Here is a 10,849-nt window from a genome sequence, read left to right on the forward strand (position 1 = left end):
ACGTGTTGCAAACACGTTTCCATTTTATAGCAATTGTTAACTGGTGGTTTTTCAACCTTCCAGCCTCCCTTTGGGTAGTCCTGTGTTTCAGGTTACAACGCTATGAATTGTAGGTAATTTCCTTGAGTAAAGTGTTCACATATCCCGACTTGGAGAAAGGGTGCAGCCGAGCCCTCAAGCACTTAAAGGAAAATTCCGGTATTTAGCACTTCGAGTCCCTTTTCTGGTTTTAGATGAACTACAGTGGTGGACTTTTCTGACTCGTTTTGAATCGCCTTTGACTATTCAGAATGGCTGCCTACAGGCATGCTCAAACATGTCCTAAAACAACCCTTAACGTTTGTTTTCAAAACTGCAACTCACCGAGTGGTTAGTGGTGTTCATTGATTATTAAAATCAAATATATCGGCGCAATGTATGATTTCCTGCCGTCTTATTTGCTATTGTGGAACTATTTTTTCAGACACCTCACAACCGCGTATACACTTCTGCTCAATTTTTGAGCCTGAAGCATAGACTGTGGCGCAGTAATGTCAACGTGCAATGAGTCTTCCAACAGAAATCAACGGGATTTTACAAAATGGCAAATAAAATACGACAGAAACTGTATTTTGCTACGCTACTTGTTTTGGAACATCAACGAACACCATTCGTGGATTACACGGTCCATACAAGATCTCCTTGTGAAACAGAATATTCTGACCTGAGTGTAGGATTTATTATCAATACTATTATTACTATTATTATTATTGTTATTATTATTATTTATTTATTGACTTTTTAATTGATTTATTTTTTATGGGGAATGCTTTATTAGTGTTAATTTTGTCACCTATTTTTAATTTAGTCTTAGTCTTAGTCCTTTTTAGTCTTTGTCATATTTAGTCATTCAAATATCATTTTTGTTAGTCAAGTTTTAGTTGACTAAAAGTCTCGTCATTTTAGTCTAGTTTTAGTCAAAAGAAAACTAAAGGTATCTTAGTCTTAGTCAGTTTTAGTCAACACATTTTAGTCTTTTTTTATAACAAATTATTTCTGATTACCATTTGAGTCAAATAGTGTTTCACACATCTCAATTTTCCAACAATATTGTGTGTCCACAGGGCTACTCGTCTGTTATAATTACTCATTCTGATTTTTTGTCAGTCAGTATGTTTACATGCACAGGTAAGTCGAGCTACAGTTATAGCTCGGCTGGGATTTGACCATAGACAGTAAAAGATTTGACTGGACCACTGTCATATTCGTAGACCAGTGTTTCTCAAAGTGTGGTCCGGGGATCACTGGTTGTCTGCAAGCTATCCCAAGTGGTCCGCGAGCAGACGTGGTAAAATATAATATAGATGAGTTGTTTGCAATGTAACTTGTATGTAAATCCAAACAGTTCTGCAACACTGTCTATGTAAGATATGCCAGTTTAAATCATATCCTCTGACTCCTCTGAATCCTCTGACACAATAAGCAAAGTGCAAAGACAATAAGCAAGGTGGTTCAGTGAGTAGGCCTATTGTGTAGACTAATTATAGGCTACTGTTGAAGTAGGTCTAATCTTTTTTTTTTTTTTTTAGCTAGGGTTAGTTAAGTGGTCCTGAAACTGAAAAAGTTTGAGAAACACTGTCGTAGGCCAAACTAATAAAGTTTTACTCCGCCTCGCTAGATGGCGATATGCGCCCAAACACAACACATTCCCCAAACAGACTCATCATCTTAGCCATAGCTAACTTGCTAGCGAACTTTCCATATTAGCTTACTTGCTAGCAAACTTTGCATCATCAGTCTAACTAGATGAATAGTTGACATTACATGCTGAACATTTTCGTATGGACATTCTGGGGGATGTTAATTTGTATGAGAGAAGCTTCAACTTCTGGGTATGTAGCATTGTGGCATAAGGCTTAGGTAGTTAGCTTGCTAACTCTGGCAGAAATCTCCAGTGTTCTTGTTCCATGTAGTTTCGTGTTGCAGCCACAGGGTTGCAGCAGCAGCACGTAGACTAGCCTACAGGAAAGCTGTTGCGTATGAACTCATTCGGAATATTTTGAAATCATAACAGCTAGATATTCTGTCTTCTCATTTTGTAGACGAACATGAAGGGAGATTTTATCTTAGTTTTTATTTCATGGAAAACATTTTAGTCTCGTCTTTTTTCGTCAACAATAATGCATCTTAAAGGAACCGTATGTAAGAAAAATATTTCAACTAATCATAAAATGGCCCTGATATGTCACTAGACATTAAGAAATCATGTTCATTTCAAATACTTATATCACTGACAACAGTAGTCCAGCCAGGATATTGTCATTTAAAAAGTGAAGTTGCAGCCCTCAACTGTTGTTGATGTTGTGTTTTGTCATGTCATGTTGTGTTTTGGCCTGATGCGCCACCCTCCACCTATCTACTAATCACGAAGTCAGTAGTGTTTCGCCATCCGCGTATGCAACCTCGAGTCAGGGGGGAGGGGCAGGGGGAGGGGATACACCGCTCTTCAGTATTTTTAAAGTGATTGCAGTACCAGTTTTGGCCACAATCTTACATATGGTTCCATTAAGATAGTCTTAGTCAGTGTTTCAGGACTGCCGTCTAGTCATCATCTCGTCTTAGTCATGAAAAAAAAGGTCGTTGACGAATATATTTCCTCTCGTCTCGTCTGACGAAATTAACACTATGCTTTATACTTCTTAGCTAATGTTGACAATGTGACTGCTATCTTTAATCTCCTTCACTATATCACTTTTGTCTGTCAGAGCTATGTATTGAGTGTCGTACTGTAGTTTGTGGTGTGTATGTTCAAGTTAAATGTGACTGTAAATGTAACTCAATGTATCTCATTCTTTTCTAATAAAAAATGTTAATCACAAAAACAAAAAAAACGAACACCATTAACCACTCGGTGAGTTGCACAGTTTTGAAAACGAACGTTAAGGGTTGTTTTAGGACATGTTTGAGCATGCCTGTAGGCAGCCACTCTGACTAGTCAAAGGCTATTCCAAACGAGTCAGAAAAGTCGAGACAGGACCAATCGTCAAAATTTCGGTGTCCACCACTCTAGTTCATCCAAAACAAACCAGAAAAGGGACTCAAAGTGCTAAATACCGTAATTTTCCTTTAACAATTTTGCAGTGACAGCCCTAAGCCCTCACAAAGTTTGTGGGAACACGTATCAGAGTGTGTGAGTGCGTAAGGGGAGAGATTGGGATTTAGCCATTATTAAACTGTAAAGAGGGACCAAATCATTTAATACTTGGATTGATGGATTAAGAGTGGGATGTTACTGACGTTCCTGTGGGTGTAAAGGCAGGTGCCCCAATCCTTTTATACTACTTTTTATATACTTTTAGTCTACTATTTTCTATATACTTTTATACTACTTTTTAAATTAAATTAAATTAAATTATAATACGTTTTATATACGTTTATACTATACCACTGCTACTACTATGCCTTCCATTTGTCAATTTTGTTCCCACAAAAGTTACCCGAAGTTTCCATTTGAGGGGATATGTTTCACAATTTTCTTTCCCTGGGGGTTGTGTGCTCCCCCGGACTCACATCGCTTTCTCAAGTTCAAAATATTTTGCTCCAGGCGCCACTGTGCCACACAGCCCAGCGCTGAGCTCCTCCATGATAGGCCCGTGTGGGCAACCTCCTCTGCCAGGCCATGCACTGCAGCATGTGGAGTTGGCAGAACTGCTGGTGGTCCATGAAATGGTCAAAGAAGGTGTCTGTACCTTGTGTGGAGCTTGGAAGTAACCCGAGATGGTGGTCTCTGTGATCAGGGTTGACGAATGGGGAAACAATATGGCCAAATCCTGCATGCAGAATGTTTACATCCATTCCAATCCGGACCACAACATGGTTTAGATTTTCCATCAATACTGTTCTGTTTTCAGAATGGGTCAATGGGTAAGCATTATGGCCATGAGTAAGTGTCAGAATCCTGAGCCTACTTGCTTTGATGATCTGTTGATGATCTGTTCCTAGATCAACTGTTTACGTTTTGGCCTGACCTCATCAAAAGGATATCAGGAGGTCTTCTCAGAGATGTCTTGGACAGGCTTCAGGGCCAGCCTTGTGTGATCAGCAGTAGGGAGGCAGAGGAGGTCTTGCAGAGGACCAGTGTGCTGCAGGACCAGGTGACCTTCCTTGTTGACGTGGTGATTAAAAAGGGGACGGAGCATGTAGCATCCTGCTCTCTCTGCTTGAAGAGCGGGACAACTACCGTTATCAAGACCTTGGCCTATGAAGAAAGGCTACCTCTGTAGTGTATATATACCGTCTGTGGGTGTGATTGCTTGTGTTTATGTAAAGAACATTAAATGACCTCTGTATATGAAATGCGCTATATAAAAAAAGCTGACTTGACTTGATGCATTGATGATGACAAAGTTAGGGGAAGAAAGCTGAGAGGACATTACAGAAACATGTCAGTCATAGTAGAGAACCAAGCTAACCTTTAGCAAAGTTAATATGTGGGATCACATGTGATGTTAGTACAATATATTATTCTATGATAATTAATGTTTTTATATGGCCATATTATGCAATGGATGGGGTCCATACCAATAATTTCCATTGAAGACCATTGTGTAGTGGTGTAGTGGATGTAGATTAGTGTAAATCCACTAACTGTACCTCAAAGGTACTCAGACAGACACATCACAAAATGTTGTACAAATATAACAGTGCCATCCTGGTATTGTTTTGGTATCTATGGTGATCACTTTTGAGTGAATGTGCGAGGGGACTGCTATGTTTTTTCTGTAACTGGCTGTAGCCTAAAAGTGTGTTGTAAGGACGCCCCTTGCAGGTGAAAGAAGAGACTTCACTTGCATCTTGAGATCACTGAGATGTAGGTTTTTGTACATTTACTGGAAGATTCAATACATTTTCATCACAGATTATCAAAAGATGAATATATAATATAGTGACAATAAATGCAAGTAACTCATCTCTGTAACACTGCAACATAATTTAGGACCAGGCAGTTATATTGCCCCATGTTGTTTAGCCAGGCATGGAATTGTGCTGAAAAGATCAGTCACAATTTGAAGCACTTGAGCACACAAATATAAAGCCTTTTGCATTTCCATTTGTATCCACTGTTTACTCTTTCAGTGATGAAAGATGCTGGATTGTTTTCAGCGAATCACTTGAGGAGACACGCACACACACACACACACACACACACACAGACATACACACACACAGCAGGGGTTGTAGCCTACATCATATGATCTGTTCATTTTTTTAGAGAGATACCAACTGCCCATGAAATTAGAGATACTTTGTGTGAGGTCCTTTTTTAGATATTGATATTCTACCAAACTCGATTGTTGGCCATTAGAGTGTGAAATTAAAGGTATCTAATGCAGTTTTTTTTATACTTCCGGGATCCCCTTACGGTTGCACAGTATCTGTGTTGTCCATTCATAAATGTTCTTTAAATACAGACCTTCAGAAGATGACCACTGATTGACAACGAAGGCAGCAGTAATAGGGAAGCATTTTAACATGTCACCACTAGGGGGATCATTGAGCCATAAGAGGGAAGTCATGTGTCCGGTATCCTCCACAGAGAATTATTGGCACCTTTGGTAAAGTTGACCGAAAACAGGTGTGTGTGTGTGTATATATATATATTGGTGATTTATTGTAATCTCACAATAAAAACTATGCAACCTTGAAGGAAAGCAACTTTATTCTGCAAAAAAGGAAAATCAAATAAATATTTTTACAAAAACACATCACCCACATTTATTGGTACCCCTGCTTGTCTCTCTTTGACAATAAAACAGCTTGTAATATTTTCTTATGACACCCCATAAAGTTGGAGAATACAAACCAAGGGATTTAAGACCATTCGTCTTTATAAAATCCCCCCAGCCCCTCCGCCACTATGCAACTGATTTTGTACAAATGTTTACTGTTGAATTTCCAATGGCTAATGTCATGTTGATCAACATACACTACTGGTTCCCTGCTGAATGGTTCTACCCCATAAAACAAATTACCCTTAATTATTGCATCGCTTGTGTCACTACATGCAAATGTGTTGAACTAGTTGTCATAACTAATTGTCATAGTCTGTCTAGCATATTTAAATATGTGACCTGACAGACAGGATCAGGATTAGAAAGATGTGGTGCACAGCTCTGACCAAGGGGTGTTTTACTGTATATTTCTTTGTACTTTCACAATGTCTATCAACAGAAAAAATAAACTTTGAAACACATCCATTGTCTTGCAATCAACCCCCTTCACACACAATAATGTGTAACTTTGTAGTTTTGAAATAGAAAATAGTGCTGACTTGAACATTGTTCATTTGAAAATACTTACAGAGTAAACTGTCATTGACAACAAGACTAAACAGTTTGACTATCTTGACATAAACAACTTGTTATTTTGATTGCACTGACCGTTTCATTGGCATAGATATTTGCTTTTGAGGCATAAACTAAGCATTTTGTGCAAGATATGCGCTTTTGCATTCGCTATGCAGTGCAGTTTGCAGTTTGTTTTGAGAAATGCACTATTATGAAAATGTACATTATAATTAGAGAAATGCACCAAAGTGACTGAGAAAAACTGTAAATGACTGAAAAGGCCTTTACCTGGCATGCCCTGTAAATAATCAATAATACCATCCTCCATACTGTGTGGGCAAGATAACCATCTTTGTCCAAGAATGTTTGTCACATTTCCAATTAAATAAAACCTTTTAATTATTGTTTTATCTGTAAATATGGGTATTTTCAACAGAGTGCCTAGTTTTGTTAGCAATTCCCTAACTTACACATGTCAACACACTTTCTTTTCATTTCAATTTAGTGTACTAGCTTGTCTTTCCCATGTTGACATGACTAGGGAATTTAGCCTCTCCTTTCTCCTCCTCCAAGATTTTCTGAGGGTGCCAATAATTGTGGGGCAATTTGTTAAAAACATATTTATTTCTTCCTGAAATTTTCCTTTTTCTCAGAATACATTTGCTTCTCTTCAACATTGGATTTTTCCACATTAATTTCATTGTGTGATTACAATAAATCACCAAAAGATGATTTTTTATGCATGTATTTAGTCAATTATGCCATTTATTCTGGAGTGTACTGTATGCAGTAGAAACTCCTTCAAACTTAGAGAGGCCATATGAGTTTTTGTCTTATTATTTGCTGAAATGGGCATACACTCTCACCTACACACAAGTACAATATTATAATTATTTTTTTTAGTATAGTAATATTAACCTAACTCCGCCAGATGGATGCTTCGCATGTCCATCTCAAAACTTTCTGTTGGAGAACTTTTGGGAAGGGGCGGAAATACTGGTTAGCTGATTGGATAAACCATCTGTCTATCACCACCTATGTTGGTTATCGATGGGCCAAATCAACCAATTAGATGAACGAAGTGTTCTTCTAATGTCCTCATTTAACATACAATTAAGTTAGGTAACGTAACTAACGTTAACATTTTTTAACTTACAATTTGTATGTGACGTGAACCTCAACGACAATTCCCACCAAGTTTTCACAGTAGGCCCTACACTTCTGAAGAAAGTATATTCCTCCATTATGAACTGGAATCGGCCGTGGAGGATGTCTGTGTCTTTCATTCCTCCCAGCTGCATGGCTGAGACTCATAGCTTCACAGCTTCCCCAGGAATACTTTCTAATTTGAATAAAACTTGCGTGATAGCTATGCTCATCTCATCTGTGTATGCCGTCATGTTGTTCGTTGCGTCACACCTAAACCCGCCTCAAACCAACGCTGATTGACCGATTTCTTTATCGGAAAGATGCCAGACTGATCTGCGAGTGGAAACCTGAAGCTTGCGAGATCAGGATGGTCTCACGAGGCTATAGTAAGATTACAGTAATATTGCTTGTTCATTCACTAAAACTGCAGAGTACAAAGGGTTAAATCTGGGTTTGTCACAAGAATACATTTGCACCCTCAGGTAGCTGGGTGCTTTCATACAACACTGCATTTGACATGCGCACTATGCAAGGTAGATAGGGAGATAGACCTTCCCCCTACCACAGACAGGACAAAACTCAGGAACAGTAGCAGAGAGTAAAGGCAATCAGTTGAATTTTGCATGAAAAAATATTTTTCAGCGTTGTTTTGTGTCGTTTCTCATAATGTTAGTGGTATTTCTTAAGAGCCGACTTGTGTTTTACAACTTATGAAATAGCCTTGGGCAGGTCCATGCAATGTGCAAATGTATTACAGGGAGGATGGACAGTTTCACATTTTCTTAAAACAAAAAGTGTATTAGTACCATTTCTTTAGTGTCCTTGTTAACCAACTAACAAACTAAAATAGATTAATTGGTGAATGTGTATGTCCTTGCTCTTGAAAATATATGTGGTCTAAGTATACTGTAGTGGGCTAAACAAGTACATAGACAGTTGGAACACACTCTTTAACAGAGAGAAGTTCTCCACACTTACTCAGTTCTCATACTCTTATGAAGAGAAAAGTTCAGAAAGAGAGCACGTGCCAGCTCTGAGCCTCGGAGAGGCTTCAGTCCTACAGTAATGGTGTGATGGCCCTGTATCACTGACCTTTGATATCACGATAAGAGGGAGTACATCTGATTTTATCACGAGGTAAGATAGACACTCCTACACAATCACACACTGTGACTTTCATTCATTCATTCATTCATTCATAATCTGATGAGGCAATGGTTAAATCTAACCCTGTTTATAACTGCATTTACATTTAATCATTTAGTAGACTAGTGTAGTGCCTGTTCAAATGTTCCTGTAGAAAACCTGTAGCCCAATTACATGCCCGCAGGTAGGCCTGCTTTAAAAATGGGATGATGCTATTGGCTGTATGTGACAGATTAAAATTGCATAAACCTAACAGCTGTTTGAGTCAAGGCTATTTGTTTAGCCTATAGAATAACTTGATGATAGAAAAGACAGACTTTTGTATAGAAAAACATTTTGTGGAAAATACATCATAATATGATATTTGCAACTCTGTCTGCCACTGTCTGTAATCAAAATGACATAAGCCTAAAGCTTTCAGTTAAGACTATATGTTTAGCTGATTAAATAACTTGATGATTGAGTAGATAGGACATTCTGAAACGTCCTTACAGTAAATTTGCTTGCTTCAATTTGGGACCTTGCAGTCGTTTGTTTATTCAAAGTCTAATGACAGTCCAAAGTAGCCTGGGCTATTCGAAGTGTAAAAAAGTTGAATAGCCACTGCATACCTGTGTTAGTTGGCTTGTTGTTGCAAAATCTGCTGAATCATTTAATGCAAGCAAACTGCATACAGGGAGTCTTTACTGTTGAGGTCAGACATGATAATCATCAACACATTTTGCACTCACTTAACTTTTTACCTGTGTAGCCTACACTGATTTGGTTCTGCCAAATAGGTCACCTACTGTAACAGTGCTGTGTGAGAGGGGGAGTGGCAACAGGCGAAAGCCAATGTTTGTTTCTTTTACCGATATAACAATATTTTGGCATTTCTTATCCAAACAATGTCAAACCTGGCACTGCACTTACTTGTGCCCGTAGCAAGACACATGCCAAGTTAGAAAAATCATTCGGACAAATGGTTCGACAAATATGCAAATAACACACAGACGGGGGAGTGGCTACAGTAGAGCGGCATGTCTAGCTTCTGATCGTGTGAGGTGCGGGGGCAGACTCAGAGAATGCCTGCAGAAGCCACCAGTGAGTAATGACCTAGTCAATACTCTTGCCCAATAGGACCGTCACTCTGCAATAGACACTTCATGTGGCAGATCAGACGACTTCTCACCAGGATCCCAATCAGCACCATGTGTTCTTGGTAGTCATCTCATCTGTGGTCACTGCATTAGGCCAGCCCTCGGAGCATCCGCACCTAACTCTCACGGCAGAGAAGTGTTCAAAAAAGCTATGTGCCTATGAACAGGATGTTTTTGACATACTGCGTAACGTCATCTCATGGTGGTCTCTGCATGGCGCCTTTGGAGGTCCACGGGTTGTACCTTGTGTGTTTGTGTGTGTGTGTGTGTGTGATTTTGTGTATCATGTTGATCATGGTGAGTTTGTGGTCTGTGCTGCACTGCTGCTGTCTTGGCCAGGTCTTTCTTGTACAATAAACTCTTGATCTCAATGAGAATTCCTGGTATAATAAAGGTAAAATAAAAATAAATGAAATAAATAAATCTGAAAAACTAAATGGCTTCCACCATTGTGCCCTTGAGCAGGGCACCCCAAGTTGCATTTGTAAAGTGTTCTAAATGAAAGCAATCATTGACATGCAGTAAGAAGGAAGTTGGTTTTGGTGTGTGTGTGTGTGTGTGTGTGTGTGTGTGTGTGTGTGTGCGTGCGTGCAGAGCTGAATCATGTGTATTGCACAATCAGCATGCCTCCACAAACAGCACTTATAGGTGAATAATATGGTGTTGACTGCTTAGCGACTCCTTAGCGGACTTTCTGCGTCCACAGGAAATTGGAGTCATATGTCAGTGCGGGATCTGGGGAACCGGCATCTGTAGTCCCGGCCACAGACTGCACAAATAGAGGCGGTCCTCTAAGACACATGCATCTCTTTCAGGATGGCTTTTCAGGGACTTAGAGCCAAGAGGAATGTACTGGAATGTGAAGTATCAATAAAAGTGCGGGTGGTCTCTCATATCCAGTTTAAAGGCATTAAATACGCCCATGTAACAGTCCATTCAGAAATACTCTCAGATGTTCACTGGGGGTTTTCATTATTTTTAGATCTCAAACATATTTTTGTTCATTTTATATTGCTCTCAAATGTCAGAGAAAAAACAAAACACATTATCGACTAAGGATAGGCTGATTCCTTTAAAGGGAGATGGCAA

This window comes from Alosa sapidissima, chromosome 20 (assembly GCF_018492685.1).
Source record: "Alosa sapidissima isolate fAloSap1 chromosome 20, fAloSap1.pri, whole genome shotgun sequence".
Taxonomy (NCBI): domain Eukaryota; kingdom Metazoa; phylum Chordata; class Actinopteri; order Clupeiformes; family Clupeidae; genus Alosa; species Alosa sapidissima.